Source organism: Ixodes scapularis, unplaced genomic scaffold (genome assembly GCF_016920785.2).
Source record: "Ixodes scapularis isolate PalLabHiFi unplaced genomic scaffold, ASM1692078v2 PGA_scaffold0__279_contigs__length_252992795, whole genome shotgun sequence".
In the NCBI taxonomy this organism is placed as follows: domain Eukaryota; kingdom Metazoa; phylum Arthropoda; class Arachnida; order Ixodida; family Ixodidae; genus Ixodes; species Ixodes scapularis.
In genome coordinates, this window is record NW_024609835.1 from 46092454 (window position 1) to 46110758 (window position 18305).

The 18305-nt window shown below is 42.1% G+C and overlaps 1 long non-coding RNA gene across 1 annotated transcript in view; it reads left to right on the top strand.

Annotated features, from left to right (window-relative positions):
* The window catches only part of LOC115325991, a 43280-nt gene extending 32851 nt beyond the window's left edge, over positions 1-10429 (top strand). The window contains exon 3 of the long non-coding RNA XR_003919549.3: positions 10211-10429. This is a non-coding gene — a long non-coding RNA (uncharacterized LOC115325991). The remainder of the gene's footprint in view (positions 1-10210) is intronic.
* The last annotated feature ends 7876 nt before the right edge of the window (positions 10430-18305 follow it).

The window sequence follows — 18305 nt, forward strand, 5'->3', positions numbered from 1 at the left end:
GCGATTTAGATACATACCTTCCCGGTCTCATTCTCGCAGTGAATATACCAAAGCATTTGAAGAAAAGTTAAATACAGCCCCCATGGACTGCACGCGACAGAAAGTGCAAACTAAAATTAAACGTTTCTAGAAAAAGAAAAGTGTAGAGGACGTTGCACCAAACTTGATATCCTAATTGCCTTTCAACTCCACGTTGTAGACACTTTTTTGTGCAAAAACAAGATTTTTCTTGTTTTCTTTTTTTCTAAGTATTTGCTGAACTTCCTCCCTAAATTGTTTGTAATTTGACCTGAGCGTGCCCTGCGGTGAAGGAGAAGCAGCGATCTTCTAAAACAAGCAATTCAGAACGAGCCGTCACCGTGCATTTCATTAAATAAATACGCTTTCAACTTGTAAGTCAGGTGAACTACCACAAACGTGTCTAGATTGTATATCTACGTTCAGAAAGGAAGAAAAATGTAGGATGTATATTTCACCAACTAAAGAATCGAGCCCAACAACAAAAATCACGAGTTTATTTCGTCATTTTAGACCACAGGTCATAGCACTTTGCGATTCACATGCATACTATATTGCAATGAGGGAATACAAAAAAAATAGATCAGATATTGAGTGTTAGTCGGAATCTTTTGTTGGCCTAGATTGTTCTCCCAAACTAATTTTGCGAATGGTCTCCACCTGATGATTAACTATATATGTGTTTATTCAAATCACTTCCCAGTGCATCAAAAGCATAAGTTCGGCGAGGAGTACAAGTTCAAATCAACAGGAAAAGAGACATGAATACATGAATCAATCTGATTTGAGTGCGCTAAACATAAGCTTAAGATTAGATGGTGAACGCGCAAAGACATTCGCGCGACGAAGTTGCCCTCAATAAAAACTATTATGGAAAACTCTATTCAATAATAAAGTTGTTAATGTTACGGTAATTAATTCTTCAGAAAGTAAACTTATACTTGTTGTGAAGAAAAATAATAAAAAGTGTGTACACACATTTTTGCTACTTGTACACTGTTAATTTTTAAAGGTATCCTCTTGATGCGGGGTGGTACGGCTGCATGCACTTGGTTTTGCTGTTTCCAATATGATTATAAAAGGTACTGGTATGTAGCTTTCCTGGGTTTTATATATCTTCTATAGTGTATTTAGGAAAAAGTTTTCAAACTTTCGCCAAAAAAATTCCGAATGCCATTTCTAAACAAAAGAGGCTTATGTCGACTCGCGAAACGCACATGATTAGACTGCCTTATGTTTAGCTTCATGTTAGACGAGTCAACCAGAGGGAGGTATGAAGTATCATATCGTAAAGAAGTCACCAGTGTATCTTAAAATCGCTGCTTCTCTTCAATTTTTACCACGTGTTTAAGTTAATACTTTTAATTAAATTCACTTCGTTGGTTGTACCACCTCCGCCCGTATTCTTAGTCTTTCTTCTATGCTTTCATGCAATATGTAAGCTGTCACATGAAACTAACCTAGAGTATATTGTAAAAAACAAATGCTGGGCGCCAGCTTAGTTCACTGTGATCTATTTATTTATTTGAAATACTGCGAACCTTGCGGTCTACTCAATAGAGAAAATAACAAAATACATAAATATTCGCCAGGCACTCAAACAATTGTATTTTACAGAACAAAACAAATTACAAAAATAGTGTATCACTTAACTTTCTTCAACACATCGAGGTGTTCCACTTGTGCTCGCTACAAAAAATGTACGCTGACAATTACCTCTCGTGCAAATATAACCAACACGATACTAATATATTTCAGCTCGAATTGACCATAGCCACAATGTTGTTCCTTTGTGCCACTGTCACACTAATTCTTACATTTTCTCCGAGAACATATTTGAATTTTAATAACCTTAGCTGTAACCTAAATATGTGGTAGTGGCAGTTCTATAATCACTTGAACCATCAAATATTGTTTTACTTAATTTAATACATTTGCTTTGAATGGAACTTCTAAAAAGCCTCAGAGTGAAATACAAGTTTTCGCTAAGAGACTTAGCCTTTTTGGATGTTGCTTCTTCACCCCGGAAGAAGCTTTAAGTGTTTTCATGAAATGTAGGGTTCAATTCGGAGGCTTTCGGTGATTTTATTATTAACATGGTAAAATTGCGCACAAATAGAAAGGAACGGAGGAGAGAGAAGAGACAAGCGCACTAACAATTCTCTCTCCTGTTCCTTTCTATTTGTGCGCAATTGTATACATGTCCAATCATTACCAACAAGCCCAAAGAAAACACCTCACTTTATGTGATGTTGTTCTTATAGACATCACTCCCGCACCATGATAAAACGAGTGTCATTTGTATTGTAGTGCTCCATAATTCTATTTAATATATCAGCTCCTCAACCATCACCGACTATAAATATAGAAACGAATAAATAAACTAACGAAGCACTGTTCCTTGATAAGCTCTAAGAAACCCCGTCTCCGGAAGCTGTAGAGATGATTCGATATTAAAATAGTTATATATGAAAGCCTCGAGTTCTCCATCCAAAACAAAACACCCAACATATGTAAGAAGCGCCTTTAGTATTGTAATTACTTTAGAGGGTTAAAATGTCACATTTATTTGAAAGAATTCTCTAGGACTGTCAAATTTGTTTCACCTGCTAAAAATTATACTGACTTGCCCACTAAGCGCCGAAACGTATTTTTATTCTTCGTTCCACGAAAAAGTAGAGGAGTACGTTATTTTATACCCCAATTCCTCCAACCTGTTTGAGCCTGAAATGGCCAGCTGCACACTCAATTTGAAAATAATGTTAATATAGGTTTGCACGTTATTCTTACTTTTTTTCATAAAACGGAGACTCATGTGGTAAACTTGGTTTCCAAACGTACATTTCTGATAATGCAACATAATCGGTGGCTCGAAATCAATTGGAGGAAAAAAACTGGAAATTTACCCGCCTTCAGTCATTCCGAATATAAAGACACCATGAAATAATATATTTAAAAACAAAGATTAAGGCTACAAACTCCCTTTCACCAGTTCTGCCCACTCCAATGTCTTGCTCCTGAGGACCGGTTTCGTCGGCGTGCTTCCGAAGCCAGGTTCATTTTTGCTCAGGAGACGGGCAAGTAACGCCATCTGCCGCTCAGATCTGGCTTCACGCGCCAGGCAGTCGGGCAAATGGCGCCAGTTCATTCAAACCTCGTTCGCGGTTAGGTTTTGCCCCACGCTTTGAGAGCCTTCCGATGTCCATAAACGATCTAATACCAACGTAACCGTACTTAATTCGGTGTTTCTAAGCAAACGCGATATTTATTTTTGGTTTTCATACGTTGAATTCATAAACCGACCTCATTGAGGATAAAAAAATACAACTTAAGAATATCATCATATGCTTTGAGCCAAAATGTATAGATATAGAAGTCTATCAGAGTTTAGAATGTATTTATTATGTTTGTCGATCTTTAACATCTTAAACTTTTGTAATTTTGGCGTTCATTAACTCGTCCGTTTCTAGCCGTTTTTTTTTTCAGTAGTAGGAACCGTGAAACAATACTTCGACGAGCTGCAATCTGCGCAATAGTTTGATTCATACCTCGTGTCACGATAATACCCGCTGGTACAGAACGTGGGTTACCCAAGTAAATGTACCACACTTATGCGCCAAACTTTATGACGTGTCTCTTTCTATTCAGTAAAATAAAACACAAAAAACAAAAAAAAAATGTTAGAAAGGTTTTGCAAGATACAGAGTTTTAATACAACAAAGCACCTACAAAACGTTAGTAGAATTCAGACGCAATGCGTCACTTTATATATTTTGTAAAATAGAATATGTCGCAAGATGCAAGTTCATATTGACATAAATATACATCTTTTTCTTTCACTGGCTTTGCAATTGAGCTGTCTCCGCTACTAACAACACCATGATATCTAAAACAATATTTCAAAATATGCTACGAAATGAGGAAGATATACCAGTACATGCTGCCAGCAAAGGTGAGTAGCATTTAAACCAAGTTGTTATCTATCTTACGTTAGAAAGTTGCTTTTCTTGTCTAGTGAAAGATGCGGCAAAAATAGTGATTTTCAGAATTTGAATTGTTGCGGATAAATCTATAAAATGATTTTATCTTGGAATTAAATTTACATTGAGGTTTAAATTATATTACTCCCGCAAATACAATCTGTATTTTGCTCAGGCACCACAACAGGCGTTGGTCGGAGATAAACTATCAGTTGCAACAGCTCATGCCTTTAGTTCTAAGTTTAGTAAGCTGTTCTTGTGTAAAAATCTTGATAAAAATAAACATGTTCCCAATAAAAATTAAAAAAAGCTGTAAAAATTAAATCTTTGCAAGCCCCTGTTTACCCGAATTTTGTCAGTTAGAAAATGCGCGAGCTTTGAGGGCAAGCGAATATTTCTATTGTTTAGAGACCCAGATTACATCGTTTGAAGTTTTAGGTATTTAATGATCGCGAATCAAAATATTTTGTCCAAATCGAAAAAAAAGGGGTCGCGAGAAAAAAGAAGTTAAAAAGTTAAGTCATTCAGAAATATTTTGCTACCATCGCCGTAATCATTTACAATGTGTTTGTATATTAGCATTGCTGACCCATGAACCCTGTATTCGGTTTATGAATAGTACGCATTTCCGTGTTTATTCAATAGGCGCGACTGGACACGCATAAAATCCATGTCAGCACCGCGCCGTCCAAGAATCACTCATATTTAGTTCCAGCAACTGCGGCAAGGTTCAGACGCCGAATTGTTGTACTACAACTTCTAGAGTAAGAGTTCCTCACTGTGGAGCAGCGCCATGCCTATTATGGTGGCTAATCTCGAAAACTCAAAAGGAATGACACCGACACAAAAAGTAGAAAGTTCCCTCTTTCTATATTTTAAACAAAAATGAAAACAAGCGCTACGTCCATCAACAACACAACGATCCATTTAAAGTAATATATATTTTCATTTTTTGCCGCATCTTGTCGCAGTTTTTGTTGGGTAGATTCGGCAAACCAGGGGAAACCGGAACTATGAAAAAACTAAATGTAATAAAGTATATTGGTAGAAAAAAACAGAGTAGGCGGTGGGAGAAAATACTGCAAGGGAGAAAATAAGAGAGAAAGAGAGAAAGAGTGAAAGCACGATAGTGCAAAGGCCTACGACTTCCCCTCAAGAGTGCCTTTCTTCCCCGAAAAAGGCCAGCTCCGACCGACAACTCCGGTCGGGAGGGCTTTGTCCAATGACAGAGCCTGTTCAAGTCGGTGTGATTTGTTGCCTTTATTGAGCCGGAGTCGTCACTTTGCTTCCCCGTCCCGATGGTCCCCCTGCGCTAGGTCTGACTTCCTGGCACCCGGTCCTCCGGGGTCTGGGGTCGAAACGCTATCTCCCTGACAGTCCCTCTCCTTGTCCGTCTTTAGTGACGCGCACTTCAGCCGTCCCGATCGCGAGGAGTCCGTTTGACCCGAGGCGGCCCTCTTGGCCCGCCGGTGCTCGGGAATAGTCGCAGCAAAACTGTCCAGCTTCCACTCGCTCGTCTCAACGAGCCTCCCCTCTTGTCGCTTGTCTACGCGTTTGGGAGCAATGTAAGGTGCATCATAATTTTGTTCCCAGAGTGCGAAGTAGCTTGTCCAGAGAGTGTTCTTTGTATTAACATGTGGCTCTTTCCCAAAGCGCTCGTCACTACGACGGGGATGCAAAGCGGTGACGTCTTTTTACACGCTTTTTTATAAACGTCTCCGGCTCAGTTTGTATTACCTTTTTTCTCTCAGCGCTGACGTCTTCTCTAATTTATCAAATTAGAAAGTGCTAACTTAAGAAGTCAATGAGGTGTGCTTTCTGCTGGTAGATCCTTGCGTGACTCTGTCATGATCTTGCGTAAAATGTGAAGCTTCCGTGTTAAAATATAAATTACGCCTGTTTTTTTGAACGATGTGGTTTCCGAGTGCGGTGTTTCATATAGCGCTACATCTGGGGATTTATTTGCCGAATGTTTTTTTTTGGCATTCACTTTCGCATCAGGTGAAAAAGCACGATATGGTGGATGCACCCTGGAAAACAAAATAAATCAATTTAACACGACAAGCCGGTCAATGAAATATTGACTTCACTATTGATCTTAATGCCGACTGTTATGTGCTAAATGAAGAATAGCCCACTTAGCCGCACAAAAATAAAACCAGAAAAGTGTGTATGTCCATTTATGCTAACATGCGGTTCGCAGTCTTTAAGACAATACAGTAGAACCCTAGAAGAAAAAAAGCCTTTCATAATTGATATCACAACATCGTAGAAAAATGTCGAAATCATCGAAAAAATATTAGTTATACAAGACCACGATTTGAATGTTTTACTCATGGTTGATGCTTAACTGAATTCAATAATGCCCGTTCGAGTGACTCGATTTTTATAACCTTGCTGTTGTAGTGCCTCAGGACCAAGACGTTTATAAGAAAACACCATACTTCTCTGAAGCGCAACTCATGCTCGCAGGTTGTGAGCGAGAAAAATTATCACTTCCGCAGAGGCACAATGTTGCGAAATGCTTGTTTGAACTTTGCATTTGAAAGTAGCTATCTTAATTTTACAGCTGAATGAAGCGTTATGTCGTAGTCGCAGTGCCTGAAGACAGCTGAAGTCCCCTCGGCACGTTCATTGTTTTTTTTGTGTCTGGGTTCCCCAGGGAAGCTTGACGTCACATCAGAAGCGCAGAAACAATTGTTCCGACAGTCGCAATCATCTTCAGATCTTCGAAGCTATGCAAGTAAAACCAATCGCGCAGGAGCGTAGGAAATTACTCGACGAGCGAGATAACCGAACGGAACTTTTCCTTGCTGCAGAGGTCTTGCGAAAGTGCTTCCGAAGCTTTCCCCAAACTCCTCGGCACGTCTATTGGGCTGCAGACGCAGCGACGGGCATGCGGCGAGAGCTCGAGGGAAGCGGCGCAGCTCTTCCAAGGGGCCGAGCAAAACGACAAGAGCAAAGCCCCGCTTGCATGTGGGAGGAACTCCGCTGCGAAATCCTTCGGAATTCCTGGAGGACGGATCGAGGCTGCTTCTTCCTTTGCCGCCGCTTTCCTTTTCTCTCTGGGGCTCCAGAGAGAGACCCCCTTTTGTCGTTTCCCTTAATTAAGCAAAAGGAAAAAGGAGCTAAGCTGCCTTCTCCCCCAACGACTCGACGCGTTTGCCTTCCCCCCTCCTCGGTCTCATATCCTACTTCCTGCACCTTATCTCGAGATGGGCTTTGGGAAATGTCTTCGGAACTGCTTGTGCCGAATTTCTCTTTTGCTTCTTAGGCTTTCGTTGGCAGTTTCGTTTTTTGTTTTTTTCCCCTTAACTTCCCTAGGTTCTTCTATAGCTTCCCGCTGAGCGACCCTACGTTTCGTTTGCTCTTTCTCTTTCTTTCCCTCTCTTTGTCGTGTGCACTCAGTGGGGAGGCCATAGCTTCAGTAAGGCTCGCTCACGTCTTGAGAAACTTTTCGGAAGGTTCTGGAAATGAAAAGGACAAACAAAGAAAGCAAAATACAAATGCAACTGAATAAGCGCGATGAAAAAAAAAAAAAAAGATATACGTAAATATGAAGCGAGTTTGGAATAAATGGACAATGGGGCCGCTCTAATCAGGGCCGGCCGATATGAAGGGATTTTGGATGAAGGACTTTGGGTGGAAGGAAGTCCAGAATTGAGTGAAAGCTGAAGATTAAAATTGGGACCGCTAGCCTGAGTACTTTGTGAATTCGCTTATTTTCCTTTGTGAGGAAAAGAAATATTGGGTTGACGTTCTAGCCGAGACCATAGAGGCAATCAGAAGTGGCTGATTTGTAGTAACACAAAAAAACACGTTGTCTTTAATGTTACTATATCCTCCCTTTTCTTATTATTCTTTTTATAAAAAAAACAGAGGCCCCCAAGCTCGCGTATGGGAAATGTGAGGAATTATGCCGTCATATGAGTGTAGTCTGCCAGAAAAATTGTAAATTGAAGCTTTCATGAAGGAGTTAGTTTGTTATAAAATATCGCTTCAAGCTTAGATTGAAATGTCGTTTCTGCTTTGGTCACGCGAAATTTCTCCACGCAGTCTCATATAGATCTTTTCAGCCATCTAAACACCTGACTGCTACATAGAGAGCTATTCTATATAGTGACCCGGCAGTTTCTGATTAAATGTGAATAATACAGGTGTTATACTAGATTCATGCTAAAGTTTAAAAATAAAATGTTTACATCTATCTGCAAAGTAAAAATGAGAGGTTTTAGGAAATAACGTTATAGAAATATGACAATAAGTCTTCTAAACGTTAAGAAGAGTATTATAGTGGCCCAGCTATGACAATAAACGTAGAGACTTTTTTTTAAAGAATATGAACTAATTGGCAACATTTTTACTTATACAACTGGTTTTCGCTTTAGGTGCTCACCATGCGAAAAGATATGCATTTTTATAAAATTATTTCTTCAGGATATTTAATAAAACTGCAAAGCAAGGTATGAAAAACTAGACCAGCACGTGAGTTCATTCTGCATTTGCATAGCAAAAGGGTTTGCGAACGTATTCAAGTTATTTAATGCACTTCGTCAAATTTTTCTCTGCCTCTTTAACGCTGACACTGCCTCCATACATTTCTTATGCCACCGGAAAAATGTAAGAGTGTCCTAATGTAAGACGGCAAAGTGTAAGAATGCATATGTGCTTTCGCTGAGGACGGGCAGCAAATTTGGTTTCGATAAACCGAGACACGTACTCCGCCTTTTTAAAGCAGAATGGGCTTTAATGGAAGCAAAACCAAGATTTTCGTTGCGTATTGGCTGTCGTAGCGGTTAGCGTAGCCGTTAATTATAGCCGTACTGTACAGATCTTGGCTAAATTTCGAGGGATAACATTCCGCTAAATGTAGTGGGCTAACTCCTGCCTTCTTCACTTGGGTCACATGGTCACGTGGTTGATGCCAAAACGAGTCAGGGGGTTACGTGTCTGGTGCAACTCTAGGTCACTTGACCATGTCACGCGTTCAGGCCAGGACAGGTGAGGTGGCGTAGCATCGTGGTGTCACATTGTATTGCCACGTGAAGTCTCGGTGTCTGCTAGCTCGCGGTGAAATGCTTGTCTGTTTTTATTTAAATTTAACGTCATGGCGTCAACATAATTGTTAGATTCTCTAAGGTTGGGTGTCAGGTCGTGATGTAACGTGGCCTCATGTAAGGGGACCTCGTTGTTTGACGTCACAGCGCCACCTGACAGCGTGTCATGACTTGACGTCACCATATACGACTTTGACGCCGTGACCTCAAGTCGGGTGAATATGCCAAGTGACGTGACGGAACCGATGAGTATCGTCAAAAGACCTCGTGGCTTGACGATACATAACGTCATGGTGTCATGTAACGCTGCCTCGGGACTTGATGTCATGACAGCATGACCTGACACAACGACATAACAGTGTAACGCTGCCCAGATTTGGAGACTCCAGCAAAATCGACGGCACCTAGCGGCTAGAACAGAAATCTGGGGCAGAAGGTTCGCCTGTTAGCCTTTTCGAGTGAACCAGATATTTAGAGCGCTTGGTGGTCGTGATACGAAGCCCTGAAAGTAGTTCAAAATCACGGGGTGAATATCGCCATGCATTCCGCGTACGGGTCGTTTGGACGGTATATCGAAAGAGCGCCTTAACTTTCTGTGAGGAAGTCATTTTATGAGAAATAAAAAAAAAAAAGACGTGTTTCTTCATTGAGAGTTCATAAAACACGGAAAGGGTGCTTGCACCAACATTTGAAATCCTGCAGTGCTCTGTGAAATACTGTTTTTTTACTAATATTGTTCTCCGTATAACTTTTCGACATTCGAAAAAGAAACTTCATGAAAAAATTATATTTTTTTGTTTTGTTTTTTGGTGCGAAATTGGGTAGGGTCAAATGCTTTAAAGTGATTAAAAATTACTTAGCCAAATAATAATTTTTAAAGGAAAAGTGCTTGATGTAATAAAAGAAAGGATCTTGACATGGGAAATTTGTAGTGAAGGGACAAACTGAGCTGGATGAAACTACTATAAAACAAAGGGACGCATGCTGCAACGGCAACGAAATAGTTAGAAAAATGGAAACGACCGGCGAAGGCATAAGACAAGACTTTCGCCTCGAGAAGGAGTCAACGCATTCATTTTGCTTGTTTTTGCTGTCTTCATCACTACGAGTAAGACGTTTTCTAAAGTAAGACGTTTTCCCTTCTCCCGCACACAGGGCAACACGCCACTCTTGAAAGAAACGCCGCAAGAGCTGGGACCGGCTTCTTCACAGCGTGCGCCCGTGTGGGCGGTTTTCCGCCATAGTGTGGAACCCTACAACACATCAGGGAGAGAGAAATGAGACGCCATTTTGAATTGTTCTTCGGAACCACGTCTGCTCGAGCCTCGTTCAAGGCAGCTGTTGCCCAACACCAAGGGAATTCGCGAAGCAAAGAAGCGGTAACAGAAAAATAACGGAATAAAAAAAAAAAAAAAAGACGGGAGTGTGCTTATAGGTATATCCTACGCTTCAACAAATCCAAACATAAAATATGAAGGAGTGAGGGGCTTCCTCGCGTTCTCTCCTTGCAAACACAATTTTGCGGTAAAGTCTCAGTTAGGCCCACGTGCGCGTGTGTTGGACGTGAGCGTGGCTTCCCTTACACAAAAGAGGTACGCGCGCTTCTGTTTGCCGGTGCCTGTATATAGGTTTGGATATCGTTGGCGTCACTTGTCAACGGCAGGGGCGTGTTGGGCGTTGTTCTGGTGGGCGATGTATGGATATGTGGCTTCAGGGTGGGGCGCGATAGCCTTTGTGTCGAGTTTGCCAGAGCTCTGGTGACAGAGCCCGTAGCTTTCGTTCTCAGAGGTCTGCATTTATTATTTCGGGTCTTGACACGACATATCCGAAAGTAGATAGGCTACCATGTTTACAACTTTTTGTGTGTGTCTTTTACACATCGTATGCAATGAGAAAGGAGGTGGTTTTCTTCATTTCTATTCCCATTCTGGAGTTACTAACTTAATATGCACTCAGGAGCAAACGGACGAGCTCATCCCTTGCAATGAGTATGATGGACAAACGCAATAGGGGTTCATTATAAATTTATTTGAAGTATCCAGCCTGCTCTGGTGATGAGAACATGCCATTTTTTACATTCAATTCTAGGTTAATTGTGTGCGCCCTCGTATATTTGTACTCATGTGTTCGCTCTTGATGAAAGCTTTATATCTCTTAGATGCTTGCGATTTGTTTCGTTGTTTAGTTAACCATGCAAGCGAACTTTAATAGGTCATGCAACGTTCTGACTTTATCATTCGTATGCGAAACGCTGACACGCTTTTAATGACCTTTGTTTAGGAGAGAAGGAATAACTAACGGTTTTCTGTGTTGACACTAAGCGTCCGAACGTTTTGTACACGTCGTATCATCAAATTCGGTATGGCAATAAAGAAGTCCAGCTACCCTACATGTTGGGCAACTGTTCTCGCTTTTAAAATATTTTTCCACCGACTTGTGCACCTTGCCGTCTAGTAATGACTTTATGCACAGCAATAATACGAAATTTCACTTTAAAAAGATATTAGGTTTATGTAATTGACCACACTCTCCGCACAGACTTGACGGTCTAAGCAAACGGGTTTATAAAAACCGGTGATACAAAGGCTGGATAACGCCAGCAAATAAGTTAAGGGTAAATTTTAAATTCATTCTGAAGAGATTTGGCAAACACACAAAGCAACGGCCACTATTTGAACGAATCACGCGAAATTCTTGAGAAGCCGCAAATTGGGGGCGAAATAGTCTAAATACGTAAGCTTGTTCTCTGTCTGAGTATAAAAAAAGCGCTCTTTACATGAAATAAATTTGATCAGCGTACAATCTTTCAGCTGATAACTTGAGCCGGTCAGTTGTCTCTTCAATTCCTCCCCCCCCCCCCCCCCCCCCCTTTCCAAGACCCCCGCTGCGAATAGTAAATAAAGCATCCAACAAGTACAACAATTTTGCGCAAACCTCAAAGCCAGTCGCTCCCTCTCCAACTCCTTTCTGGAGGCGTCGTTCGCGTTTATTCAAAATCACGGCGTCGCACAAGCTCTGTTTCTGAATATTAATGCGGAGCTGGGATTCTCAACCAGTTCGGACAAACACCCACACCCGCCATTCACGCTCAGTGCGGTCGAACGAAAGGGCATGGGGCTGGGAACAAAACTAAACAGAACAAAAACAAGCAAACCATTCAAAGGAAACACAAACGGGGGCGAATCCCCTCCTCGTTTGTTATGCCACGCCGAGCCATTTGTATTCCCCGAGTCACGGACTAAGGAGGGCCCATTGAAGAGTGCTCCTGTTTGCTAAGCGCGCCCAGTCTAAAACGTTCCCCCAAAGTAATCTCGGAATTGCGTTTTCTCCCCGGGGCAAGTCGAGTTCCACGCCGGCGGGGTTCGAGTCTTGTACGAAGCGGTGGCGCGGAGCTGACTTTGCGTCGCGCGTCGAAGACGGGAGAAACCCCCGAGAGCGTATTGGTAATGAAGGCACATTTGCATGTGAAAATGCCCGCGAGTTGCGCCGGATTTGCACTTGGGGGCGCGAGGGAAGGAGAACTCGGAAGAACTTGCCCGGCCAGGAGGCGGGGACGACAGCGCGCGCGTGCACTTCGAAGATTTGGAAGTTGAGCAGTTCGGTCTTGCATACGTACGTTCGGTTTTTGTGTGTGTCTCCCTGTCTACGTGAAAAGGGTGAAGGGGGAGGGGGAGGCGGAGGGGGGAAATCTAAAAGGGATTGTGAACTTAGTTCCAGTTTCTAATGAAATCGTCGAGCGTCTTTTGATGTCACTTTACTTTCCAAAGACCCAATCATGATAAATTGATATACACGCGCTTCTGTTTGGGTCGCATGGTGCTGCTGAACCAGACATGTACACGTTACCCCAAAAAGTAACTAAATGCAGTTACTCGTTACTCGCTCAAAAAGTAACTAAATACGTTACTCGTTACCGATTCTCAAAAGGAACGCGTGAGTTACCTCAAAAGTAACGAGTTACTTTCCACGTTACTTTGACGACCAAATACACAACTGTTTTTGTTTCATGGTTTATTGTTTTCTTTTTAGTAGTCATTGCCCTTAAGCAGCAGCTGCCAGTAGACGTTTTCATCAGTTATGTTTTCCCGCTTCCTTGAAAGTACATCTCCGGCGACGCTGAAGAGTCGTTCTACCGACGCGCTGGAAGGAACGGCAGTGTTTTGCTTCAGGAAGAGCTGGTGAATCTTTGAGAACTGCGCCTTGATTGAGGACAGCGGGTAATGGGTGTGTGCCTTCCCGTGTTTGCAACCTCCGGGTTTACATTGGTCCGTACCCGTTTCTAGAAGGGTCAACCAACGAACCTGATTGTGCTCGCTGAGTGAAGGACATTACCAGCTGTAGAGTTCAGTACAGCAACGTTTATCGCTGGACAAGTCAGTCGAACTGTTCGACTGACGTGTTCAGCGATGTACTTTGCTGTACTCTCAGACTGTTTAGCTGTTTTTCGGGTTGCCCATCTGACTTTGTCACAATAGACGCATACTCAGGCTAGAATAAACACAAGGACGTTTAAGCGGTATTGTACACGTTACTCCTCAAAAGTAACGAGATACCGTTACTCGTTACTTGGCCTTCAAAGTAACTAAATACTGTTACTCGTTCCTATTCTTAAAAAGTAACTAAATACGTTACTGGTTACCGGAAATAGAGACTAGGTACAAGTAACTCGTTACTTATAACGCGTTACGTACACGTATGTGCTGAACTCACTATGCACAACGCTACGCTATGCAGAACGCTACGCTAATTTCAAAAGGAGTTCAGCGTGATATGTTTTGTGTAACTTAAAGCAAAGGCGTTGCATTTCAGTTCCCCCGATATATCGCGAAATGTATAACGAAGAAAATCGGTATTGTCTCGTCGAATGGTAATATAGTTTATTTCTCTCAAAATGTTTCTTGGCTGTGTAAACCGAAAACCGACGCCTAGAAAAAAAAAGGATCACTCGTTTCTTTTCAAGGATGCTTTAGTAGTACAATACGTAAAATAGAAACAATATAAGACATGAGGGAGCAGGCCACAGTCTATTGAAACACAGCGCACGCATCCATTCCCCCGTCTGCCCCCCCCCCCCCCCTTTTTTTCATCCAAATGCACACAAAGAAAAAAAAAAAACATAAAAGAAGCGCAAGAAGCAGATCGTCTCATTCCGCTCGGCGCACAGAAACAGCCAAAACCATCCAAAATCGACTCACTCACAATTCCACGTTTTCAGCTTTCCCCCGACAAAACCTACGCTCCTTCCTCCGCGCAGTCGACTTCTCGCTGCTCCCCTTTGTCCAATGTCGAGGCATCGGCGGCTCCGGGCAACCCCAACAAAGAGCAATAGTGGAGACGCATAACCCATCCGGAGGGGTCCGTCCCCTCCCCCAGGGCGCCATATTTCTTGGCCGAGACAGTAAGACAAATGCTCTCTTGTCATCGTAGATGTCCCCCCGAGGCCCCAGTTTCTCCGCTGGGGCGTCGTCGGCCCGTCCTGCGCCGCCACGACTGCGACGGCTGCCGCTTTAACGAGAAACTGCGCACGTAATCTTCCACGCCTCTCTCCCCCCTTCCCACCTTCCCCCGTCTCGCTCTCACCCTCGCCTCTGCCACCCACCACCAGGTCCCTCTTCAACTGCTTCTGTGCAGTGCGCCACTGCACTCGCTGGAATCGATTAGCTGAATCGACCCTGGATGGAGAGGGAAGTCGAAAAACTTCTCTTCCTCCCCGCGGGCAGCTTCTAACTTTTTCTTCTGTTTCTCTTTCGGCGTGCAATAATAATCATAATCATTTATAATTCGAAAGGAAAGCGATAAATTGAGCGGCGGCCCTGTGCCCCGTTCCACGTCGAGCTTGTCCGCTCTCTTCTCGGTCCTTCCTGCTCACGCTTTCGCCGACTCGGAAATCCCCCTTCCCCCGTCCGTGTATCTCTCGTGGGGGAGGGTGCACTTTGGTGCACTCGCGGATCGATACCAGATCAACGGGAAGCACGGGCACAGAACGTTCGCGTCGGGCTTGGTAGAGTGCACCGTGAATAGGGCTGGAACAGTGCCGACAGTTGCCTGACTCTCGGCCGCCAACGGACAATTAGAGTCGTATTCGGCTTCTGAGGCTATGGTTCTCCGGTTGAAGTGTCGAGTTAGATGAAACATGGGAAGTTCATTTGCCAACTGACGCTTTCAATTAGTAATCGGCATACAGAGTTATTCGCTACTGCGAGAGAACGGACGCACCTGCTAACACGCGAATTTCGTGAGACGGTGTGGGAATTCATTAGATATCGCCTTGAAAATAACAGCCCAGAGAGAGTCAGGATGTATTTAGTGCTTCAGCTTGTAACTGACAATACAGCTAAGTGTCAATTGTGCGTATGAGCTGCTGAAACGAGTGATAAATTCTGACTCCTGCTCTGAACGAGCGACATGCTGGGCAATCATGGTTGGCAGTTTTCTGGGGAATGTGAGAGCTTGGTTGGTAGGCAAGTTGAGTGTGAAACACAAAGCTGTAGGTAAATGAGGAGCATTCACTATAAATAAAGACTGGCTGAGAAGCGCAGCTCGTACTTTCTCTCATAACAAGCTTGCAAATGCATGATACTGGGCACTCCATAGGCGTGTTATATATACTTATAAAAAAGCATTTCCACTGACAAAAATAAAATATGGATAATACTTTTGACGCGGTTTAAACTCGCATTGATCAGCAGCCAAATGAACTCAACGACTGTAAATGTGCGCGACAGCTTTATAAACGTATTTAAATATCCTGTATGCTAGTCTATTATACAGGATTGAATGAACATTGATGTTTTGCGACATCCTACGATCCTCCACCGCATTTACAAATGTTCTCTGCTCCTGTTATGTACTAAAGCAAAACTTATTACATTTCCATTTCTGAGTCTATTTTTTATGTTTTGTCAGAAAGCAAAAAAGATACTTATTAAGTAATGCTCTGGTTTAGTGAGTGCAGGCCATTTATAATAGTTATCAAGATCTGCGGGAATAATACTTTAGAATTTATAATCATTCTGAAAGAAAACATAAGAAAAGCTGCAAACTGAAAAGAACACATATTTGTCCGAACTCATATTCTGTTCCAAAGGAATCGATACAGTCTAAATCGAGTTAGAAAAAAAAATATTTGACGAAAATAATTTATACCAGGATAGGAACAAAATCTAATTTAAATAGAACACTTCTTTTCGCTTTGCAGTCACTTGCAATATTAGCCGCATGAAGTGCAAAATATCCTCAGTTATGCATTTCACTTCAAGAAATAGTGTTAGCGCTGAAGCTCACGTTATGAGACCCGTGTAAAGCTTCCGCTTAATTAATTCTTTTATATTTTTATAAGCCACTGTCTGCGTCTTAACATTGTGGTAATAAATATATTAATATTTATGGAACAGCACCTTCGTTTCAATTTAAAATTCCATAGTGTGTTTTATATTATTTTAACTTCAAGATCAAATGATGCCGTGCCATGAAAGTTGAAGCATGCATAAATATAATAAAAAAATGTCCTGCTCCATCATTTATCTCTGAGGAGAAAATAAAATTGCTGACTCCTATAGACCAGATATTTCAAGAACACAGTAGTTTGAGCTGCGCTGCCTGCTCAATATTTGCGTTCCTATCGTGAGGTCTTAAGGTTCCATCAAAGCGATAATGACGCTATTGTTCCAACCAGACGTTGTCACCTAAACAGGCTTCTCAAAGTTTGGAATTAAGATACTGCTAAATTAGCCGGCTGCAACACTAAAGCAGTAGTATCACCAGGAGTATACTAGTATTTAGAGGTAAACGTTCGGGGTTTCAGTAGACCCTTGATGATATTTCGACAGGTACGTACCTTTTTATATATTCAAGTAAACAACAAACTTCTCTGTCCACAATTCTCTTTTTACCCCGTCTTTCTGGCATCTTGTCAAGGTTAATATTTGTGTGCTTCATTCGGTAACTATTCCTAGAGTGAACACTGAATTCGAGCTCCCGGTAATTTTTTTATTAGGTGTCGAGCAAAACCGATGCTAAAACAAGACTGGTAGCCACGATGTGAAATTGTATCTAAGGCGGCATATTTGTGAAACCTGCAAAACTTAACAGAGATGGTGGCTGATAGGAAGATCTATAAAAATGCCTATCTTAAAACTTGATGTCCAATACAAGCAACTTAACATTTAAGAGTAAGGCACCAGAAGAGAACTACAGTGCACTGTTTTCGTATTTATATTCTGGCAGTGCTATTCACATTCACGTTCTCCAAACGACACTGTTATTTTCGCAATGAAAATATCAGTAAATATTTGACAGAAAAATAAAAAGAGATTGAGATGTTGCGAACACAAAATAGTAGACAGTTACACTTTAGGTATAGGTTTAAACTATTCGCACTCGAATGTATCTAATTGTAGCATTTTCTATATGGAGTATTGTAGAATTATATAGTATACATAATTTAATCTATTCTTATTGTCGCATTATGTAGCCTTGTGTCATAAAAAATAAAAATCAATGCTAGAGATATTTTACAACATAGAGATAATCCCCATATTGTAATCAAAGCTAGCGATATCTTATCTCATAGAATATTTTGGATGCAGTCCGCATCTGCCCTTTAGGATACGTAAAAAGAATGTTTGAAGAGATTTTGAGAAGCCTAGTATGTCTTAGTCGTCTTAATTCTACCACTTATACGTAGGAATATGAGCGTTTAACAACAAAAGGTTGTTAAACGCTCATCAAAGGCACGTAAAGACTGAAAAATAAGTTTTCATTTACGTGTCCATTACGCGTGCAGAAAACCGGTTTGCAGTACGAGGCACTACATAGTGAACAGCGAAGATTCGCCCGATATGACTCACTGGCGCGGAACGTCCAGCCAGACTGATCCGCCATTTTGAATCAAAGGGGCGTGACGTCATCTTTCCAACGATGACGTCACCCGAACGAATGTTTTCTATTGGCCGAGATGTCATTCGCCGATTGGCCACGGCGCAGAGTGTTCGGCGAGGGGGAAAAGAGAATCGATTATCGATTTCTTCTGTCACGGCGGCAGCACCGTCGATCTTTTCTCCTCTCCTTCCTCGAACGCCCCTTTTCCTCGTGCGCTTCCTGCCCTGTAATTTCATTTTGCGTGGGAAGAGAAGGAGACAGAGGAATGAAATATAGCCAAGGGCGTTCTGTTTCCATGACGTGTTCCTAATCCAGCCTATGCCGTCTACGTGGTGCTGATATATAACGTTCCCCGCGCGCTGCACTGCAT